Here is a 21,901-nt window from a genome sequence, read left to right as displayed (position 1 = left end):
CACCACACAATTACCGTTAAAATAAGAACATGTTCGGGTCGACTTCCTTCTTCATATATTGTGAGAGGCGTCTGTTGGGCTATGACAAGAAGAGCAGATATTCACGTTTTAATTGGATAATTACTAATGAACAATAAGTTGCAGAAACACGGGGTTGGCAGCGGAATGCGTTGAGCTGGAGGAGTGACAGTTCTATCAGTAATTATATCAAATACACAATCCACCTCACAGATTCAGCCCAGTCCATAATACCAGATGAGATATCTGCTCAGCACGGAGCACTGTGCGGACCAGTCTCAGTACAACCCAGCAATCTGCCCATGATGCAATACTGTGCAACTCTGACTAAACCATTAGCTATCGGTCCAACATGGGGAGCAGTACAGACCACGCCAGCGCATTGATTCAGAAATCTGGACAAAACGGTTAGTCCAGCATGGGTTAATGTGCAGCGCAAACAGGTGGGCTTGTTCTATAAACGTGGATAAGGTATCTGTTCAGTATGGGGAGCTGTACAGTGAATAGCAGTGAATCAATCTGTAAACCAGGAGCAGTTACACTCCCAGCATATAGAGCTGTGTACCCCATCCCAGTACATTGTTCAGTAACACTGTATTAGATCCCTGCCCAGTGTGGGAAAGCTTGCAGCTCATACTGGAAGTGACAGGATGTGCAGCTCCCATCCATTTATAGCTCCATATCTCCATTGTGCCATGACAAAGCGGTGATCTGGGTGTAAGACTCCCTGCCAGAGAGAGATGGTAGGGAAATCAGTTCAAATACCAAAAAACCAAAAGGACTTTGGGAAAACGAGAAAGGGAGATTGAGAGAGAATTCCATGGATGATCACTGGTTTCAGAATGTTGAAGTAAAGATATTTCAACAGCATCTTGCAACTGTAGCCAGTATTCCCAGGAATGATGGGTGAACGGGATATTGCTGCAAATTCAGATGATGGAATTTTGGATGAGCATTTGTTCTGCAGCTTTGCAACTGGGAGTGGGAACAGCAGAGTCTTCGACTTATTGAGCTGAATCTTACAATAATTTGTCTCAGTGTCTTTTTCAATGAGTGTGACAGAGGAATTGTCTGCACGAGGCCGAACTAGTTTCCTGGTGTTATCGAACTCACCTCACTAACTACCCACCCCACCTCATGGTGTCCCTGTCATTCAATGCCAGTTCTATTCTCCCACCCATCATGGTTGGAGGTACTCAACCTCGCCCGGACGCGCCTGGATATTCTGGAAACACTGTCACTGGTGCCATCTTCAAAAGGCCAATGGGCACACGGTTGAGCTTTCTCTGTTTGGAGCTGCCCTGCACAGTTCACCACAAGCATGCCGGATAAGGGGCAATTACATCACGGTTTGTCGACAGGGGCAGGTAGAAGCGGATAACAAATCACAAGTTTACAATTTTATAATTGGGAATAAGACATTGGTGTTCCTTCCAGTAACAGGTGAGCCTTTAAAAACAAGGTTTCGTGTACCTTATCAAATTGAGATTAACTTTAGTGAGAAGAGGATTATTCTTTTCCCGCGGGGGGGGGGGGGGGGGGCACAAAACCAGACCCACCGAGCGTGCTCCGAACTCACCACCGAGCTCAGTGCATTATCTGCCGTCTGAAGAAGATCCCAGCAATACAGGACAAGCATCAATAACCTTCCCCGCTCTATCAGGATAAGGGTCACAGTATGTTCTCTGCTCTCTCTCACTCACTGTACATTTGTTATAGCACGTACCCCCGAACAAGACTCATGCTCCACCACTTTCATTACCGCATGCAGCAGCTTCCCACTCTCCTTCTCCCTCTCTCTCTCTCGCCTTTTCAAAACCCCCTCATTGCGATAGAATATTCTGGAGAATGCTGATTATGGAATGTTCGGGATAATATTCCAAATAATTCCATTTTTCAGAGAAATGTCATTGCCCCAGTATGTAGGCATAAAGGGAAGGAGTAGAGATGTACGTGTTTTAAAATCGCATACGTTTCAAATCCATCATGAGGACATTCGGCCGAAATGTGTTCTAGCATTCAATAAGATCGCAGCCGATCTAATTGTTTTCTCATCTCCATGTTAGAGGAATTTTCAATCATTCAACCCCCTGGGTTCCTGTCACTGATCAGACAGCACTCAGGCACTTTTCCCCAGTTATCTTCAAGCGCCTGTTCAAGGGCGTTTCCAATGAGAATGCACTCTCTAAACAATATATTCCATCAGCTTATTAATTCTACGTAATGATATGTACATTTTCCATCGACGAATCAGAAATACACACTTATTTATGGTTAACGATACCAAATTACAATTAATAATCCTGGCTAATTCACTTTTCTCATTTTGTTGTATTTAGCCAAAGACAGGATCATTCAAATTGATGAGGGAGGAATTAATAAGTCAGAATTCAGAGACCACCCATTTGGACAATGTTTCAAATTTTAGGGATCGATTAAATAGAGCCGGAGAGTTGGCTAGATAGATTTAAAAGTATCACAGCATACAATGAAACAGGAAGCGGATACCAAATCACAAATTTACAATTTTATAATTGGGAATAAGACATTGGTGTTCCTTCCAGTAACAGGTGAGCCTTTAAAAACAAGGTTTCGTGTACCTTATCAAATTGAGATTAACTTTAGTGAGATAAACTAATTGATAACGACTCCAGAGAGGAAGAAAGCTCACAAAGTGTGTCAAGTGAATATGCTCAAAAGATTGGTTGATAGTGAAAGAAAGCAAGACGAGAAGGTGTTCATGATTACAGTACAGAAGGAAGAACCAAGTTCAGAGGATTCAGAATTGGACATTCCTCAAATAAAGTTGAACAATGAGAGAGTTGTCAAAAATTGGGATACATTATTGAGTTACCTTCCACAAGAAAATCAAAATGACCCAAAAGAGTTATTCCTATCACTTTGGGAGATATACGGAAATAAACTGGAAAGTACGAGCATAATTGTGCATGATGAAGATATAGGAGATTCTGTTCTGATTAAGCAACATCCTTATAAGCATAACCCTCCAAAGTTGGCACAGGTTCAGAAAGAGCGAGAGTGAATGCTCCAAGATGGCATAATCGAAGTGAGTTACAGTGACTAGAACTCACCTATAGTCATGGTGCCAAAGCCAGATGGTACCCGAAGGTCATGTGGGGACTATCACAAAATCAACTATTACAAAGACTGATGTATATCCAATTCCATGTTTGGAGAACTGTGTCGAAAAAGTGGGAGAAGCCACTTACATTTCTAAGTTAGACTTGCTCAGAGGCTACTGGCAAGGACCTATGCCATAGAAAGCAAAGGCAATTTCGGCTTTCATAACACCAAATGAACTATATCAGTTCAAAGTCATGGCATTTGGTATGAAAAATGCCCCAGCCACATTTCAGAGATTGACAATAATGTTTTTGCTGGATTACCAACTATGTAGCGAACATTGATGACCTGATGATTTTTTTTTGTCACACATTGATGGAACACTTTCAGTATTTATCGGACTTGTTCTCTCGACTTCAGAAGGCAGACTTAGTAATAAACCTAGCTAAAAGTGAATTTGAGAAAGCCCAAGTCACATTCCTGGGCAATGTTATTGGACATGGACCAATCGCCCCATGAGATACAAAAACGAAAGTAGTGGGAAAATTCCCACACCGTCGTCAAAAGGCAGTATTACTGTTCCTTGGATTGACTGGATTTTACTGAAAGTCTGTGCCAAACTTTAGCAGTGTGGCTGCTCCACTCACCAAACTATTAAAAAAGGTTAAGAACTCTCAGTGGACAGCAAGCAGTCAAAAGACATTTGACAGCCTAAAAGCTGTGTTAACCACTGCCCCCAGTATGGACCACACCGGATTACACGAAGCCTTTCAAGTTGGCTATCGATGCCACTGATGTGGGTGTTGGTGCGGTGCTCCTGCAGGAGGATGACGAAGGAATCAAGAGACCCATCGGGTATTTTTACAGGAAGTTGAACTTCATCAACAGAAATATTCAACGCTGGATAAAGAGAATCTGAACTTGGTGTTAGCATGATAACATTTCAATGTTTATATCACCAGCGATGCATCTGGGACAACACATACGCTGATCACAACCCATTGATATTTGTGGATAAATTTAAGGACAAAAATGCCAGACTGTTTCGATGGAGCTTGTTGCTGCAGCCATTCATTATGATAATTGTGCAGGTGGCAGGTCGTGAAAACGTGATTGCCGATGCGTTACTGAAACTTGAATGAAATATGGAGGCGTTTGGTGGTGGGTGTACCGCGGTTGAATTTGAATGGGGTTGTGCATGTTTGCATGTTTACAGTTGCTATAGTGTATGTGTGCGAATTTAGACTACCAAGTGGATTTGAATGGTTAAAAATGCAACGATCTTTTGGTATTGAATGTTCATTTTTTAACGGGGGAGGTGTCACAAAGCTAATCCCTTTTTTGTCAAGAAGCTTTTTGTTGGCTCAGGTTGATGCTGTCCTTGATTTTTTTTTTCAGAGGGACAATAAAACGGGGCCTGATTCAGGTCAGTCTGGTTTGGTACAGAGACTAAAAGGATTTTCAGAGGCCTTTTGTTTATCGGTAAACAGATGAGGCGTCAGACCAAAGTGGTCATGTTTTAGAAGTGACCTGTATAATGAAAGGGGAGTGATGCGCTCTTTTAGCTGAACTATCTGAGCTGAGCTGAGCAATTTTCAGTTGAGTCTTGAACTGGAAAGTTCAACAGGGAGCTGTGTGGAAACTCTCTCTTTTCTGCTCTTCAACTTCAACCTGTAAGCATGTGTTCCATTTATACTGGTTTTCAAAGGGGGGTTGCTTATTGGGACTCTTATGTGCATTCGGAACAGCATAATTAAGTCTAGCTAGATAGGTTGAGATCTGTAGGTGTTCTTTATTCTGTTCTTCGTGTTTCATTGTGTATTTTGTGAATAAAGTTTTGTCTATTTTAAAATCCAGTCGTCAACGTAGCTAAATTACACGAGGTAATTTTCATCATACACTAAATTAAACAAATTGCAAAGTTATGATCTGGGCTGTTTGCTTAAGAATGTTTTGAATGGTCTAGACTCGTCCATACATCTCGGAGAGGGAAGATGCCCCCCTCGGAACTTGGTGCAAATCATTCACTTTCCCTCCTCACGATCAGCAAACCATGTTAACTTAACATTTGTGTACCATTAGCAATGGAGCTAGGAGGAACAACATGGAGCAATCTGTCTGTGCAATCTCTACTTCATTACTTTGTCATGTTGCAGCATCAAAGACATCCTCCTGTTTCAGTATCACAGTTTGGAGGGGCTGAATGGCATCTTCTTTTGAAGTGTTAGTGTCTCGAGATCACTGAGTTCTCCAATTTCAAATAACCTCCTTTCCAATCTTCTGCCTCCCTTCCCAATCCCTCCCACTCCTATCCCATCACCTATCCCTTCCTTCCCAGCACGTCCACCTCCCTTCCGTTCCTCTGATCCACCATTCTTCCAGCTTCCAACGGGATTCATTCTTCCAATCGACTAATCCAGTGTTACCCTCTACCAGTGTTAATCTATCCCACCTCACCACACCACCTCCTCCTCCCCATGCCGCTTCTTTATCTGTAAACCTCCTTACGTCCATTCCCACTCCTGAAGAAATGTTACACCCAAGGTGTTGACTTCTCCACTTCCTGATGCTGCTTTGCTTGGTGTGGTCTTCCAGCCTCCTGCTTTCCAATATTTGCATTTTTTTTAAAAAAGTGTAATAGGCAGGAGAGAGTGAATTGGTTGTGACTCTGCTTATCCAATAGTTTCGATGGGCTGAATGGCTTTCTCACATTCTTGTGAAACCTGTTTGACATGCTGAAAGAGCTCCACTTTTTATCCTGTGCAAGTGTTCAGGGTCTTGCAGTACTGTCACATGAATGTTACTTACACGTTAACAACATGAGCTTGAATGTTGCCCAGGTTTTGAAGCTGTATGTGATTTCGACAGAACATCTTCTCTTCTGATCGAATGATGGGGGGAAAAACATTGATGAAGCAGCTGATGCTGTTTGTGCCGAGGAAGCTACCCGAAGGATCGCCCACATAGATATCCAGGGACTAAGAGGATTGCTGTCCACCAGCCAAATTGTGTTCTGAATGACCCAGTGGAGAGTTCACACCTGGTCCCAGTCAGTTCAATCTTATTCAGACTTCTTGACACCTTGCTCTGTCAAATCCTGCCGTAATGTCATGGCCAGCCACTCTGACGCTGAGTATTTTTGTTCATATCAATTGGGCATGAAAGAGAAATTGCAGCCGAGACCAGATCAGCCCTGAAGTTACTGAAGGGAAAAGAGGATTGAGGAGCTAAATGGCCTCGTGTTATTCCAGTATACCCCAGAGTCCAGTCAGTTTGTGGCCTCTTCGAGTTCCTGTGTTCCGGACTTCAAGTAACTGAACAGACTGATCCTGTTGCTGGATCAGGATACTAATGCTGCTTGATCTACTCTGGATACAGCTTTATAGGCTCGAGGGGCTGATTAGTCTCCTCCTGTAACTGTATATCAGTGTCCAGTGGCTGAAAACCTTCATCCTATTCTGTTGTAACTGAAATCCATACGGACTAATTCTACCGTCCGAGGAGAAAGTGAGCACTGCAGATGCTGGAGATCAGAGCGAAAAAAGTGTGGCACTGGAAAAGCACAACAGGTCAGTCACCATCCGAGAAGCAGGATAATCGATGTTTGGACATTCCTGATGAAAGGCTTATGCCTGAAATATCGATTCTCCTGTTCCTTGAATGCTGCCTGTTCTGATGTGCATTTCCAGCACCATATGTTTCGACGTCTAACACCCTGCCAAAGTCAACCTTCCTTGTCACATCATCAAATAACTTTAACAGCTTTTTAGGCATAAACCCCAGGTACAAAGACATGCTTACTATTCCTAATCAAACCTGCCTTTCCAAAAACATTTACATCTTATTCCTTGGTATATTCTCAAGTAATGTACCTACCAAAGATGTTAAACCTACTGGTCTATAGTTCCCAGGCTTTTCTTTTCCAGTTCTTTTTGAATAAGGGCAAATTTATTATCCTCCAGTCTTCCGGAATCTAAACTTTGTGATAAATGTATTTAACCAGTGTTCCTGCAAGTTCTTCTCTAGTTCCTTGCAGTGTTCATGGATATACTTGTTAAAGATCGTGAGAGTAATCCACCGTCAAACATTCTAGTACGCCCAATGTTTCCTCTACTGTGATATGGACTGCCCCTAAGATATCACCACTAACTTCCTCAAGGTCCCAAGTACTTATGTCTTTCTCCATGGTAAATACGGTGAAGAAATATTTTTTGAGGACCTCGTTCATCTCTTATGGTTCCACACACATACGTCCACTTTGGGATTTGAGGGGTCCTATTCTCTCACTAGTTATTGCTTTCCTTTCATATTCTTAAAGTGCCTCTTTGGATTCATCCTAATCTTCTAAGGCAAGGTTCTTTCATATCCACTTTGTCGCCCTCCTGACTTCCATCAAAGGTTAACTCCTATATCCCATATTGTGTACCAGCGACTCCCTTGATCCCAGTTGCGTGCTCCTGAGCCACGCATCCCTCATTTTTCCAGTCAAAGCCTAAATGTCTCTTGTCATCCTTGGTTCCCCATTTCTGCCAATCTTGCCCTTCACCGTCACAGAAACATATAGTTTTGAACTCTAGCTATCTCACGTTTAAAGGCTTCCCACTAGCCAGCGGTCCATTTACCTACAAACAAATTACTCCAGTCGACCCCTGCAAGCTTCTGTCTAATCCCATCAACATTCCCCTTGTCCCAATTTAGAACGTGAACCTGTGGACCAGTTCTGTCCCTCTCCATAGATATTTGAAAATTAATAGGACGATGGTCACTGGTCACAAAGTGATCCCCCACTGTCACCTCAGTCACCTGTTCTCCTCTGTTTCCCAAGAGTCGTGCGAGTTTTGCCCCTTCCCAAGTAGGACCCTCTACATACTGCTGGAGAAAACTTTCCAGAACACACTTCTCGGATTCCACTCCATCAACTTCCTTAACGCTCCAGCAGTCTCAGTCTTTTACAAAAATTAAAATCCACTCTTATGACAACCATATTGCTCCTGCATGTCTCCCTTGTCTCTGCACATTTGTTACTCTAATTCACGTTGACTATTTGTAGGCCTATAGTACAACTCCAGTGATGTAAAAATCTGAATCTCTCTGCCCCCACCCCGCACCAATTCTTTAGTTACTTATTTATCTGCCATATCCTCTTGTTCTTACCTTCATTAGCTCATCACACTGGATGTAATCAGTAGATTACCACTGTCAAGGTCCTGGTTTTTAACTTTTCTCCCAGCTCTCAGTAATTACTCTGTACGACCTCATTCCTGTATCTACCTGTGTCATTTGCGCCATCGTGCACAATGACTTCTGGCTGCTCACCCTCCGCCTTGAGAATGTTCTGCAGCCGCTCGGAGACATCCTGGACCTGGCGCCTGGGCGGTAACTCAACATTCTGGATTCCCATTTGAGGCCACAAAATCTCTGATAATTCCCTCTAACAATCGACTCTCCTATCTCTTCGGTCCTGTTTAACGTTACCCTTTCCCACTGTGCCCCACCAACCTGGCTACTGCTGCTTTCCCCTGGAACGTATTTCCCCTGAACAGTATCCAAAACGGTGCACTTATTTTCGCGGGGAATTGCGACAGGGGATTCCTGCATTCTCTGCCTACTCCGTTCGCCATTACAGGTGATCGCCCACCTCCTCTATGTTTTGAGCACAACAGGGCGCACGGACTCCTGTTGGATTAAATTGCCTTTATTTAAATGCAACAGGACAGATAGGTAAGCCTGATGTAATCATAGCATGGATTTTAACGCGGGACTGGGATATTATAGTCATTACAGAAACATGATTGGGGCGAGTCTTGGGTGTGATCACAACAAGAAAGTTCTTATCTATGAAGTTCTCAATATCTCAGATGATCCTGAGTGCATCCAGCTCCAGCTCCCGAACACGGTCTCCCAGGAGTTGCAGCTGGGTGCATTTTCCACACGTGTAGTTACCAGGGACGGTGGGAATTTCCCTGAGCTCCCACATCCCGTAGGAGGAACGTTTAACAGTCCTAACTGCAATCTCCATTGCTGCAAGACTAAAGTTGAAAGGACTTTATTTGAGCTTGCCTGTAGTTTTCGCTAAGCTGCTCCTGTCCAAACCTCTTGAGCCAAACATTACTACTGACTCTGCTACCAACCGCATGTCTCTCTACTCCTTCACATTTAGTTTTGCTTAGGGAAGGAGGGAGACACTGCAGCGATGTAGCACTTGGACATTAAGCACTCCTTGACACATGGCCGCTGACTACTGCTGTCCATCCAAGATCACTGATTGGCCTTGGAAGATATCTTCCTGAGATTTTCCTTCTGGTAGGACTAACTGCGCTGATGCTAATCTTCACCTCGACAGCCAATCTGCGTTGTCACAGTCCCTTGGTCCTTTCTGTCTAAGAGTACTGCATTTATTAATTCCTTGAATCCGTCGACTGCATTCCAAACTGTGTCTCACTCCATAGCGAGAGAGGTTGATGTTCCAGTGAATACAGGGCTATTTTAAAAATGATACAATTCGACATAGGAACAACAGGATGTCTATCCGCTCACTGCGTCTGCTTTTCCACTCAATTCGGTGAGATCTATTTTGATAAGCCCCCATTCATATGTCTGCATTTTCCCCATAAACCTTGTGTGAAAATCAGTCTGCATCAATCCTAAAGATATTTAATGAGCCAGCCTCAACAGCCCACAGAATTTTCTAAAAGGATTTCCCTCTCACTGATGTGAGACTTGGTGGTCTTTAACCCCATGCGGTATTTCTAGCACTCTGTTTGAAAGACGTATCAATATTAGATGTTATCCTGCCCTATCACACCTTCTCTGTGGCCAGACGCAAAACAAAAATGAAAAGTTAAGAGATTGTAATCTCCTCACGTCAGCCTAATATACAGCTCATCCTGGTCTGTGCATTTGCCTACTCTCTATCCCGCAAAAACTTCCAATTCTTTGTCAGCTTCTGTATCAATTCACTCAAGGATCACACGGTCAATCTCCTTGAATCCAGGAACTCCTTCTTCAAAGTGAAGACCGAAAGAAAGTAACTGTTTAACATATTCTCTGGCTCCGTGCACAGGCTGCCCTCTTGGTCCCTAATACTCCCCATTCTCTCCCGCGTTATCCTCTTCCCCTTATTAACCCGAAAGAAAGTCTTTGAATTCTTGCTAATCTCTACCCTCGAATGTTTTAACTCCCCGCCACCACTTCTGCTCTTCTACTGACTTTTTATGTTTGGCCCTACACTTTCTAAATTATTTTCGGACCTCCATTGACCTGCTTAGTTTGTAACTGCTTTAAGCTTCTTTTTCCTTTTTAATTCTGTTCGGAATTTGTGTCGACATTTGAGGTTCTCTGGGCTTGTGTTCTTAAAATTCATCTTCGGTGTAACATGCTGGGCCGACACTGTCATCAATGACATTTTGATCACGTGACCCCCTAACTCGCGCCCCACGCTGTTCTGCTACAGTTGCACCCAGAAGCATCTGCATTTTGGCCAGATCCTGTCATATTTTTTCATAAAATCGGTCTCTCAAATCCAAAAAGTTTTTATTTTTCAAACATTTTTGGGTCTTTTCCTTAGCAAACCCAAGACATAGGAGTCACGGTCACTGGTCCTTTCATGCTCAACCCAATCCTGCCTGCAACATCTGACTGGCTTCCTACCCCACGGTGAGGCCAGCACAGCCCCGCCCATTGTTGTATCTGCGACACGTTGACATAAGAAGCTCCCTGGAATACATTTCAAGGCATCTGTCCCCTCTTAAAAATGTTATCACTGCCCGAATAAATGTTTGGAATTGAAATGCCTGAATATAATGATCCTATTGTTGTATTAACACACCTCAGTAAATTGGTTTTATATCAGCTCCTGTACTTTCTTTTATCTGGGAGTCTACAATATACCCTCAGCGGTGTGTCTGTCATGGTTTTGATCCCGAGCTCTAACCACCAAGCCTCATTAGAAGATCCTTCTTACTGCAGTAACTGACTCCATAATTAATAATGCAACCCCACTTACTCTTTTACAACCTCTCCTGTCCTCACCGATAGATCTTGTACCACGGGATATTGTGTTGTCAGCCCTGATTTCCCTCAAACACATTTCTGTGATGGCAAAAATGTCACACTTACCCATTTCATCTTGTTCCCTTATCATATCTTTCTGTCGGATAATATTCCCAGCATTAAGGTAGAGGACATCCAGCCTGGAATATAACACCTGGAATACTCTATAACGTGGAGTTCTTCAGTCATTCATTGTTTGTTCTCAAGCTGCCCAATTCATAAACAAAACTGTTACTCTGGGAATGAAAGAATATTTATTGCATTGAAATTTCTCTTTTAATAAATGTGTTCATCAAATACAACTTTCCAGAACTAAACAGTCAGCTCCACATGCAATGAGTTTCTGCTGATTAATTCTCTGTTCAGTGTGCAGAGGGGACAGCTCTAAGTAATGGAGAAAGTGAGAACTGCAGATGCTGGGGATCAGAGTCGAAACGTTTGGCGCTGGTAAAGCACAGCCAGTCGGGCAGCATCTAAGGAACAAGAGAGTCAAAACTTTGGACATCAGCCCTTCATCAGGAAGGCATTGGTGCCTTCCCATGTTTTCCATTCCATGATTGGCAGGATATTGGGAACCATACGTGTTCCAGAAGGCAGCACTGTATATATACCTGAAATGGAAAGCAGTCAATCATTTGTTTGGACAGGGAGTAGACATTTTGAGGTGAAGTACAGATTGATTGAAGTACAAACGCAAGAACAGATAAATCCCTTGGGCAAGACGGACAAAGCCCGAGGTTACTACAGGAAGACAGGGAAGAGATTCCTGCGCCTTTGGCGATCTTTTCATCCTCACTGTCGACTGGAGTAGTGCCAGATGATTGGAGGGCGGTAAGTGTTACGCCTTGTTCAAGGAAGGTACTAGGGATTATCCTGAGAATGACAGACCAGTCAGTCTTAAATCAGTATTGGGCAAAGTATTGGAGGGGTTTATGAGATACAGCATTTTTGATTACTTGAAAAATCATAGTTTGATTAGAAATAGTCAGCATGGCTTTGTGAGGGGCAGGTAATGCCTCACAAAACTTATTAAAATCTTTGAGGATGGGATCAAACACATTGAAGAAGGTAGATCAGTGGGTCTGGTGTGCATGGATTTTAACAAGGCGTTTGATAATATTCCCCAAGGCAGGTTTATTCGGAAAGGAAGGAGGGATGGGATACAAGGAAAACTGTCTGTCTGGATACAGAATTGGCTGGCACATAGAAGACACAAAGTGGTGGTAAATGGGAAGTATTCAGTCTGGAGCTCAGTGGATCAGTGGTGTTCCGTTAGGATCAGTTCTGGGACCTCTGCTGTTTTTGATTTTTATAACTGACTTGGATCAGGAAGTGGAAGGGTAGGTTAGTAAGTCTGTCGATATAACAACTATTGTTGATGTTGTGGATTGTGTGGAGGGCTGTTGTATTTTACAATGGGACATTAACAGGATGCACAACGGGGCTGATAAGTGGCAGATGGAGTTCAATCTGGAAATATGTGAAGCAATTCATTTTGGAAGGTCGAATTTGAATGCAGAAAAATAGGCAGGATTCTTGCATTGTGGAGGAACACGGTGATCTTGTGGTCCATGCCATAGCTCCCTAAGAGTTGCCACCCAGTTTGATAAGGTTGTGAAGAAGGCTAACGATGTTTTCATTAGCAGGGGAATAGAGTTTAAGAGCTGTAAGGTTATGCTGCAGCTCTATCGAACCCTGGTGAGATCACACATAGAATATTGTGATGAGTTCTGGTCGCCTCATTGTGGGAAGGATGTGGAAACTTGAATGAGGGTGCTGAGGAGATTTATCAGGTTGCTAACAAAGAAGATTTCAGGGTTTTTCTCATTGGAGCAAAGAAGGATGAGGGAGGACTTGATAGAGGTGGACAAGATGCTGAGATGCAAAGATACAGTGGATAGCCAGATACTTTTTCCCATGGTGGAAATATCGATCACGAGGGAGAAAAAATTTAATGTAATTTGGGGAATGTTTAGTGGAGCTGTCAGAGGTAGGATCTTTACACAGAGAATGGTGGATGAGTGGAATGTACTACTCGCAACTGTAGTAGAGTCAGGTGCATTGGGGATATATTAAGCGACTATTGGATAGGGAAATGAATGATAGCATAATGAAGGGTATGTCGGTTAGTCTGATCTTAGAGTAGGATAAAAGGTTGCTGGACGTCAAGGGACGAAAGGTCTGCGTTATGCCGTACTGTTCTGTGTTTCATGTTTCACCCAGTTTGTAGATTATTATCAATTGTTGAATGTGTGAGGGAGTGATGTGTGTGCGATCGGGAAGCTTTGTAGGGGTGTTAGGCCAAGACGTCCACTTATGGTGTGCATTCTTACAGTCACCCGAGTACGAGTACAATATGTGTGTGACGAACTACACCAGACAGAATCCGTCAAGTTCAGCAGCCATTTGCTGCTGTTTTCTTCAGATAGATTCTGTTGGGTGACCCATGTATTAATTTCTGTCCATCATCAGAGATGGACAATTTTATATTGATACTGGTGAATGTGAAAGTGACATTTATTGGACACGGTTCTAGAGGTTTCTTTGCGAGACACAATGTGCTGTAGAATACTGTCAACTTGTTAACGTCTTCGCCCAGTGTCTGATCGAGGTATCAGATGCTTGGAGTCTGGGAGGCTGGCCAGATGCCATCACCAGAAGTAACGTTTACGATGTGATTCTTACACTCCATATCCATTCATCTGCCCCCGGGCAATGCTCAGATCGAAGATGGAGTCGAAATAATTTGTTGTGAACTAATGATTGAATGATTGCCCGGACCCAGATGGAAGCTCTCTGGATTCATTTAAGAGCAGAACACTGTCTTACCCAATATCAAAGGCAGCTGTGACTGAATTCTAATCTTTTAAAATCCTTTTTCAATGTCGGTTATGATTGCAAGCTGATCTGAAAAAAATCATATAATTGCTATGTTCACATATTTTTGTGAACACAAAATTTGAAATATCATTATTCAACCAAATAGTAATTGCATCATCTCTGAAAACAATTAGTTTGATATTATATTTATGGAACTAAAATATACTTTCCTGCCAACATTTTAAGATACAAAAATAAAGAATGTATATTTTATTTAATATCGAACAAAGAACATGTTATGTGGCTATTGTGCTGATCACAATTACATACTTTTGGATACATGACCACTAACTAACCACAAAAGGACATCATCTTCTCTCACTGGTATCCTCACAAACGGATGAGGAAGGGAACCACTTCGACTGAGACAACACATCCATCCCAGGACACACCAAATAGAGGAACCCATGAGAATTCCTAGAAGCATGGCATTCATTCCAGAACTCTATCCACAAACTCATCGAGTTAGACCTCAACGACCACCCCTGAGAAAAGGAACAGAACGTGACTTTACCACAGGAAATCACATAACCACAGGAAATGACATCACCAATCCAAAGAAACCCAAACATATAAATAGAAAGCAGGAATTTTCAGCATTGGTTCGCCTGACGCCCACTGAAGATGAAAATGGTTAAAAGTCTGGAAATGAACCTCCCAGCTCAACGAACAAGCCTGCATCCAAAACCTCAACCTGAGCTACAAATGTTCTCAAAACTCGCTACAATTACATACTCATTGTCAGTATTCAAAAGAATACATCGTCGCTCCAATATGTGGAAAGTCGTTGGCTTCTGAATGATTGTATTTTTAGAGTGAGAAAACGATTGAACTATCATATAGAAATAGCGTTCTTTCAAATTTATATATAATCAATCAGTTTAATTTCTCACTTAATGTGCAAGCTTTACCAACAATTGAAAAATGACAATAATTCAACATGAACAGAGAATATTAGTTTGAATAAATGATCTGTGTTATTTAGTTGAAGTGAACAATAATTTGAAATCTTGCAATGTTTAGAATGAATGGTATTAAATGTGAAATGTGAAAAAGAACGATGAACATACTTCCTTGTGAGTGAACAGTCAGACATTTTCAAAGAGTTTTGTGGCAAAGCAAAGGAAATATTTGTTTTATTTGTAGGGATACATGATTTAAAATATCCGTGTGCTGAGTACTAATTAGACTTCATCATCAAGCTGACCTTGCAATACTTGCATTTTAAATGGTAATGCTGCAGCAAAATGATCAGATATTTGCCAACATTTACAGCTGGAAATAATCTGATACTGGCTTTGACTTGCATCTGTACATGATAGAGTACAGAACTTTAATGTAAACAAGGAGGCTATTGGGCCACTGTGCATGCATCAGCTTGTGAAATGTCTCCCAAATCCTTCCATTTGCCACTTTTATCTCTGTTGCACTTTAATTTCGAAACTTTCAAATATATATCCAGTTCCCTCTTGAATCTTCATTCACAAATCTCCCAGGCAGGGCATTCTAAATCCTAACAACTCTCTCAATAAAGAACTTTTGCGTTATCTCACTCCAAGGTCTTGTGCCGACGCTCTTGATACTGGGATGCTGTAATGCCAGCTAAGAAAAACGAAGTATTCTTATTTTACCATTTTTGTTCATAATTTTGATCACAACAATAACTTCACATCTTCGTCTGTTGTGATTAATAAGGAGTAATTTCATTACTGTAATTTCTCACATCCTACCTTTAAGTAATTTCTTCATTCCACTTATCATTCTGATTATTTATAAGGTTACAGGTATTCTTCTTCAAAGTAATGAAGGGTGTGTGTGTGTGTGTGTGTGTGTGTGTGTGTGTGTGTGTGTGTGTGTGTGTGTGTGTGTGTGTGTGTGTGTGTGTGTGTGTGTGTGTGTGTGTGTGTGTGTGTGTGTGTGTGTGTGTGTGTGTGTGTGTGTGTGTGTGTGTGTGTGTGAGAGAGAGAGAGAAAACAATTCTCTGTAATGTCTGAATTACACCCAGTGCCTCGTGTAAAAGAGTAAGGATTAGGTAACGATTAACATATGGTAAAAGAGCTAGTTCAGGTTCGACGGTTTCAGATTTCTGGATCATTGGGCCCTCTACCAGGATAGGTAGGGGCTTTAAGAAATGGAGAGATTGCATCTTAACTGGATGAGCACCAACATCCTAGTGGGGAGGTTTTCTCGTGCAAATTGTGTGGATTTAAACTAATAAACCAGGAGGCTGGGAAACAAAGCAGTAGGTCAGGAACGGAGCAGAAGGTAGAGGTGAGTCGGATATCAGACACGGCCAGCCTCATGATCATGCTGCGAGAAGGAATCAAATCAGTCCAAAATGTGAGTTGGAGATTGGAATAAATGACAGAGATGTATGTCAGAGATTAGTAAATGAAGATGGAATGTATGGGGTTCGTGAAGGAGTGAGGTATGTGAGATCAGGAAACTCGTACTCAAGAAAATATTAAAGGGGAAAAACAAATCGAAAAAACTTATTTAAAAACATTAGGCCTAAAAGCACACAATATTTGGAATAAAATTGATGAGCTGGCAGGAGATACAGAGATAAATGGGTATGACCTGGTAAGGGTGATTAAAACATGGTTACAGGAAGATAAGGACTGGACAGTTAACTGTCCATGGTTACTCGGTATTCCGAAAGGATAGACATGAAGGCAAAGGAGGTGGAATTGGCGTATCGGTTAAGGATGATATCAAGGCTATATTAAGAAATGATATTGGCACGAGGGAACAAAATTAATATCAGTCCAGGTGCAAGCAAAAAGCAACTGAAGAAACCTCTTTGGAAGAGCAAGTTTCAGCCACCGTCTCCCCAAAGTACTTCTGAGGTCGGAAATAATGAGGGTTCGTGACAAGGTAACAACGGTGGGATAAACGTGCATATTGAATTAATTAATCAACTTGGCAAAGGGTAGGCTCCAAGTACAAATCGTAGAGTATATGAAGGATTGTTTCTAAGAACACATGTCAGGGAGCCACCCAGAGAGCAGGGTACTTTAGATTTGATATAAGTAAGGAATGAAAAACGATCTTGCAGGAAAGGATCCTCTTGGAAAGAATGAACACAACATACTGTCGTTTCAAATTCAGATTGAAAGAGTGAGAACAGAATCACATACGAGAGTCTTAATGTTGGGGAAGAATAATACTTTCAGTGGACTAAGGAAGGTGTTGGTGGGGGGTTGGGGAACATTCAAAGGCAGGACAGATGAAGAAAATTGGCAATTACTTAAGGGGATACTAAATACCTCTCAATTAAAGCATATTTGTGAGAGAAGAGGAATTGGATGACAGAGAAAAAATATCCATGTCTAGATCAGGAATTCAATGACAGCATGAGGGCAAAAACTAGGGCAAATCATACTGCACAAGTTAGTCACACTTAGCGGAATTGGATAAGGCAGTAGCCTAGTGCATTATAGCCGAATTGTTCATCGAGAGCCAAATAATGTTCTGGGAAGCTGGATTCGAATCCTGCCATGGCAGATGGTGGAATTTGAATTCACATTTGGGATTAACAAACTGATGGTGAACATGAATAGATTGTCAGGAGAAGCTCACCTGTTTCACTAATGTCCTATGGGGAAGGAAACAGCCATCCTTAGCTGGTCTGACTGATATGTGACTCCATAACCACAGCAATGTAGATAACTCCTAAATGCCCTCTGGGACATCAAGGATGGGCAATAAATTCCGGCCTACGCAGCAATACCCTCTTCCTGCGAATTAATGAAAACAAACAAAAAAAATCAGCAAAGGGTTAACACACAACATTAAAAGAAGCTATGACAGGAAATGAACGGAAACATAAATACTGATACCAGTAGCTTTCACTACTACATAAAAAAGAAACACACAGTGAAACTAAGTGATGGCTCTTTGCAGGATGAAACTGACAAGGTAACGATGAAAAACTCAAAAATGGCAGAGGCACAAAAGCAATGCTTTCTGTTTTCACAGACTACTCCACAAACTGTAGTTCCTACAAAGAAACTTGTTGGGATTACTGCTGTTTGTAATTTTTATAAATGACATAGATGAGGGCATAAAGAAGATGTGTTAGTAACTTTAATGATGATACTAAGGTTGGTGAAGTGTGGATAGTGCTGAAGGATGTTGCAGGTTACAGAGAGACATAGATAACCTGCAGAGCTGGGCTCAGAGGTGACAACTTGAGTTGAATGTGCAAGATTGTGAGGTGATTCACTTTGGAAGGAGCAAAAGGAATAAAGAGTACTGGGCCAACGGTAAGATTCTTGGCAGTGTCAATGAGCAGAGAGATCTCGGTGTCAATGTAAGTAGATTACTGAAAGATGTCAATCTGATTAATAGGCTTGTTAAGAAGGCGTACAGTATGTTAGCTTTTCTTGGAAGAGGAATAGAATTTTGGAGCCACACGATCATATCGCAGGTGCACAAAACTCCGGTATGGCCGCACTTAGAGTACTGCATATATTTCTGCTTGCTGCATTACAGAAAGGACGTGGAGCGTTTGGAAAGGGTTCAATAGAGATTTACGAGGATGTTGCCTAATATGGAGGGAAGGTCTTATAAGGAAAGTCTGAGGTAGTTGCTGCTGTTTTCATTCGAGCGAAGAAGGTTGAGAGCTGTTTGAATTGATCGATATAAGATAATAAGAGGGTTAGATAGGGTGGACAGTGTTATGTTTTTTTAAGTGCACTATACCTTCAAGAGAGTTGAAAGACTGGTCAGAGTACTGGAAAAATTAACAATGCAATATTTGGTCAAACAGCTAACAGTATCTGGGTTGCTATGAGACAAACTCAAATTCAAATTCAGCCAATCAGTTTAAATAATGTGCCAATATGCCAAATGCTAATCAAGTTTGTAGTGTTTTGACAATATTAAAACCAATGATTCAATCCAATCTTTTGGGGTATAAATATCAAACATTTTGAACAGTTGGCCAGAGCGGCAAAGAGCAGCAAGCCGCCAACAAGTCCAGCCGAGCAACAGAAATATCTGCTCCCTGAAAGGTACCTTTATCAATCAAAGACCTGGGAAGCAGAATCCCCAAGAATAAGAAAAGAAGACAGGATTATGGAGAAGAATAGACAGCTGGCTGCTTTTGAAATAAGATTTTTTTTTAAATCATTATCAGGATTTTTTGATCGGACTATTATTATAGAGGTGGAGGTATCAGTGTGCATATCAGTCTATTCGTACGTAAAAACGGCGAACTTGCAAAATTTTGGGCAATACCATGATGACCTTTGAAAGGCTAAACTGTTTTTCGGTGATTAAACAGAAGAATGAACGTCTGTGGGTAAGCAGTTTGCAGGTTCCCAAATTGACAGAATGGATCAAACCCGTTCAGTTAGCAGGCCGAAGCAGCATTTTTACCCAGGCAATAGTTCAAATGCTGCCAATTAATTTAAAACGGCACTTGGAGAATAAGGATCAATTTTAGTGTTAACAATGTGAAACCAATCATATAATAAGAATTTCTCGTGTCAAGAAGATATATATAGCAGAGAGGCAAATGGACCGAGGGGGAGAATCCACTGCTATCTGAAAAAATGATGACAGGGAAGTGTCATCTGTGAAAGAAATATTGGGGTCTCACAAAAAATCTCCATGCTCTGCCTAAAAAGCTCTATCCATCAATAAGCGTGCACAACACGCTGAAACCAGAAAACAACTGAGAAGGCATTTCAGACAGAGAAAGACGATGAAATAAGATACAGAAATTTCAAGAGAGCCCATTCTTGATGAACTTTGAGAAACTAAGTTTAATTTTGTTTTTACTAATAATGGATTTTTGAGTGGAATCCGCATTAGTGAAACCGCATATCAGGAAAATCTTGTTTTATTTCAAAGTACGCAGATATTTGCAAAGAGATTGTTCAGTGTGTTCGTGATTTGTTCACTGTTAAAGTTAGAATCATAGAATAACTAGAGTAGGGAAACAGCCCCTTCAGACGAACAAGGTCCACACTGACCCTCCAAAGAGTAAACCATTCAGATGCATTCTCTACTCTATTAACTATATTTACCATTGACTAATGCACCTTACTTACTCATCCGTGAACACTATGGGTAATTTAGCATGCCCAATTCAAGTAACCTGGACATCTTTGGATTGTGAGAGGAAACAGGAGCACGTGTTTGAAGCCCACGCAGACACATATGGAATGCGATAACTCCACGTAGAGGCTGCAATCGAACCTGGGTTTTTAGCATTGTGAGGCAGCAGTGTAACCCCCTGAGCCACGGTGATCCTCGTGGTGCGGGGACACTAACTGATACGTTTCAAAGAGAGCCACAGGATTCTGGACAAGTGACAGTGAATGGACAATGATATTGATTCAAGCCAGGATGCTGTGTCACCTTGGAGATTGTGTTCCTCACCGCACGATGTTCACAGCGATGCAAATAGTGGGACAGTCTCTTGCTGTTCTTCTTTTTGGGAATTTACAGAGCGATGTAGTTAAGGTCTTTTATGAGGGAGCCAGAAATAGCATTTTGAACACAGCGCTGAACTCTCCTTTTACGTACGCTCTGCCACCTCTGCATGTTTTATTTATAAAGCTTGTGAATAACTTAGGATGGACCAGGATTTGGCACCTTGCACTGGAACATTTGTATTTTTCGTGACACTGAAGTATGTCCGTTGTAACATTCCCAACAATCGTCAGAGCTGACAAACAATCTGCAGAACTTACGGATTCATTCATTGTTTGTTTGAAAGAGTGAGTATAATGAGGATAAAGATTCAATTAAATTGCACGTCATGGACACACTGCCGGAGTTCAAATGATATTCTCACGTTTTCCTTGAATTGGAAGCAAATTATTAGAACAAACGCCCATTCTTGCACATACTGTAAAAAAATTAAGAAATGTTGAGGCACCAAACTCGGCGAGAAAATACATGTCGTCTGCACTTGATGGAGACACAGAAATTCAGGATAGCTGCACAATCTGAACAAGAATCAAGTGACGGAAAAAGCATATAACAAGTATTTTCTTAGACCATGACTCCCACCATGGCACACCAGGCCATTGTATCAACTGCGATAACTGCTCTAATTTCTGCTGACCCCTCCCCCCACACACTGCCCTCCTAAACACCAGCCAATGGCACCAAGCTGATAGCCCTCTGATAGCACAGGTCGTTTCCATCACCTCCAGACATCCACAATGAGTGTGGCCCAGGCAGACATATTGCTTCAATCTTCACCTGCTACAAACAACTCATCTCTTCCTACTTTGACTCAGTAATCCCTCCTGGTCCAGTCCCTGCCCACGTATATCCGTGGTTCATCTGACACTTTACACCAATTTCAGAATTTCCATTTTGCTGGCTCCATTCACCTCCTCTTTCCCATGGACGTACCATCGCATTACACATCCACCAACACCCCTCCCCACCCCCCACCCCCATTAGGAAGGTGTCAAGACTCTCCGATTCTTCCTGGAACAAAGGCCTGAACTGCACCCAAACACCACCGCCATCCTCCAACTGGCTAAGCCCGTCCTCACTCTCAACAAACTTTCATTTTAACATCTCCATGATCACTCTAACTTTACCTTTCCTACACATCTTTTCTCTCTTCTGGTGTATCTTGTATCCCAGCTCCTGACTACTGTTTGGAGGCCTGTACAAAACTCCAATTATGTTTTTTTTTCCACCTTTTCGATACCTCAATTCTACCCACACAGATTCCCCATCATTTGACCGTACTTAATTTCGTACTATTGATTTAGTTTTATTTCTTACCAATAAGGCAACCGCACCTCCTCCTCCCACCTGCCTATCTTTTCAATAAGATGTATATCCTTGAATATTCAGCTCCCAATCCTGATACCTTGCAGCCATGGCT

Source organism: Chiloscyllium plagiosum, unplaced genomic scaffold, assembly GCF_037043375.1.
Source record: "Chiloscyllium plagiosum isolate Xiang-an unplaced genomic scaffold, Cpla_swu_hap1 HiC_scaffold_31, whole genome shotgun sequence".
NCBI classification, from domain to species: domain Eukaryota; kingdom Metazoa; phylum Chordata; class Chondrichthyes; order Orectolobiformes; family Hemiscylliidae; genus Chiloscyllium; species Chiloscyllium plagiosum.
This window is presented reverse-complemented; position numbering follows the sequence as displayed.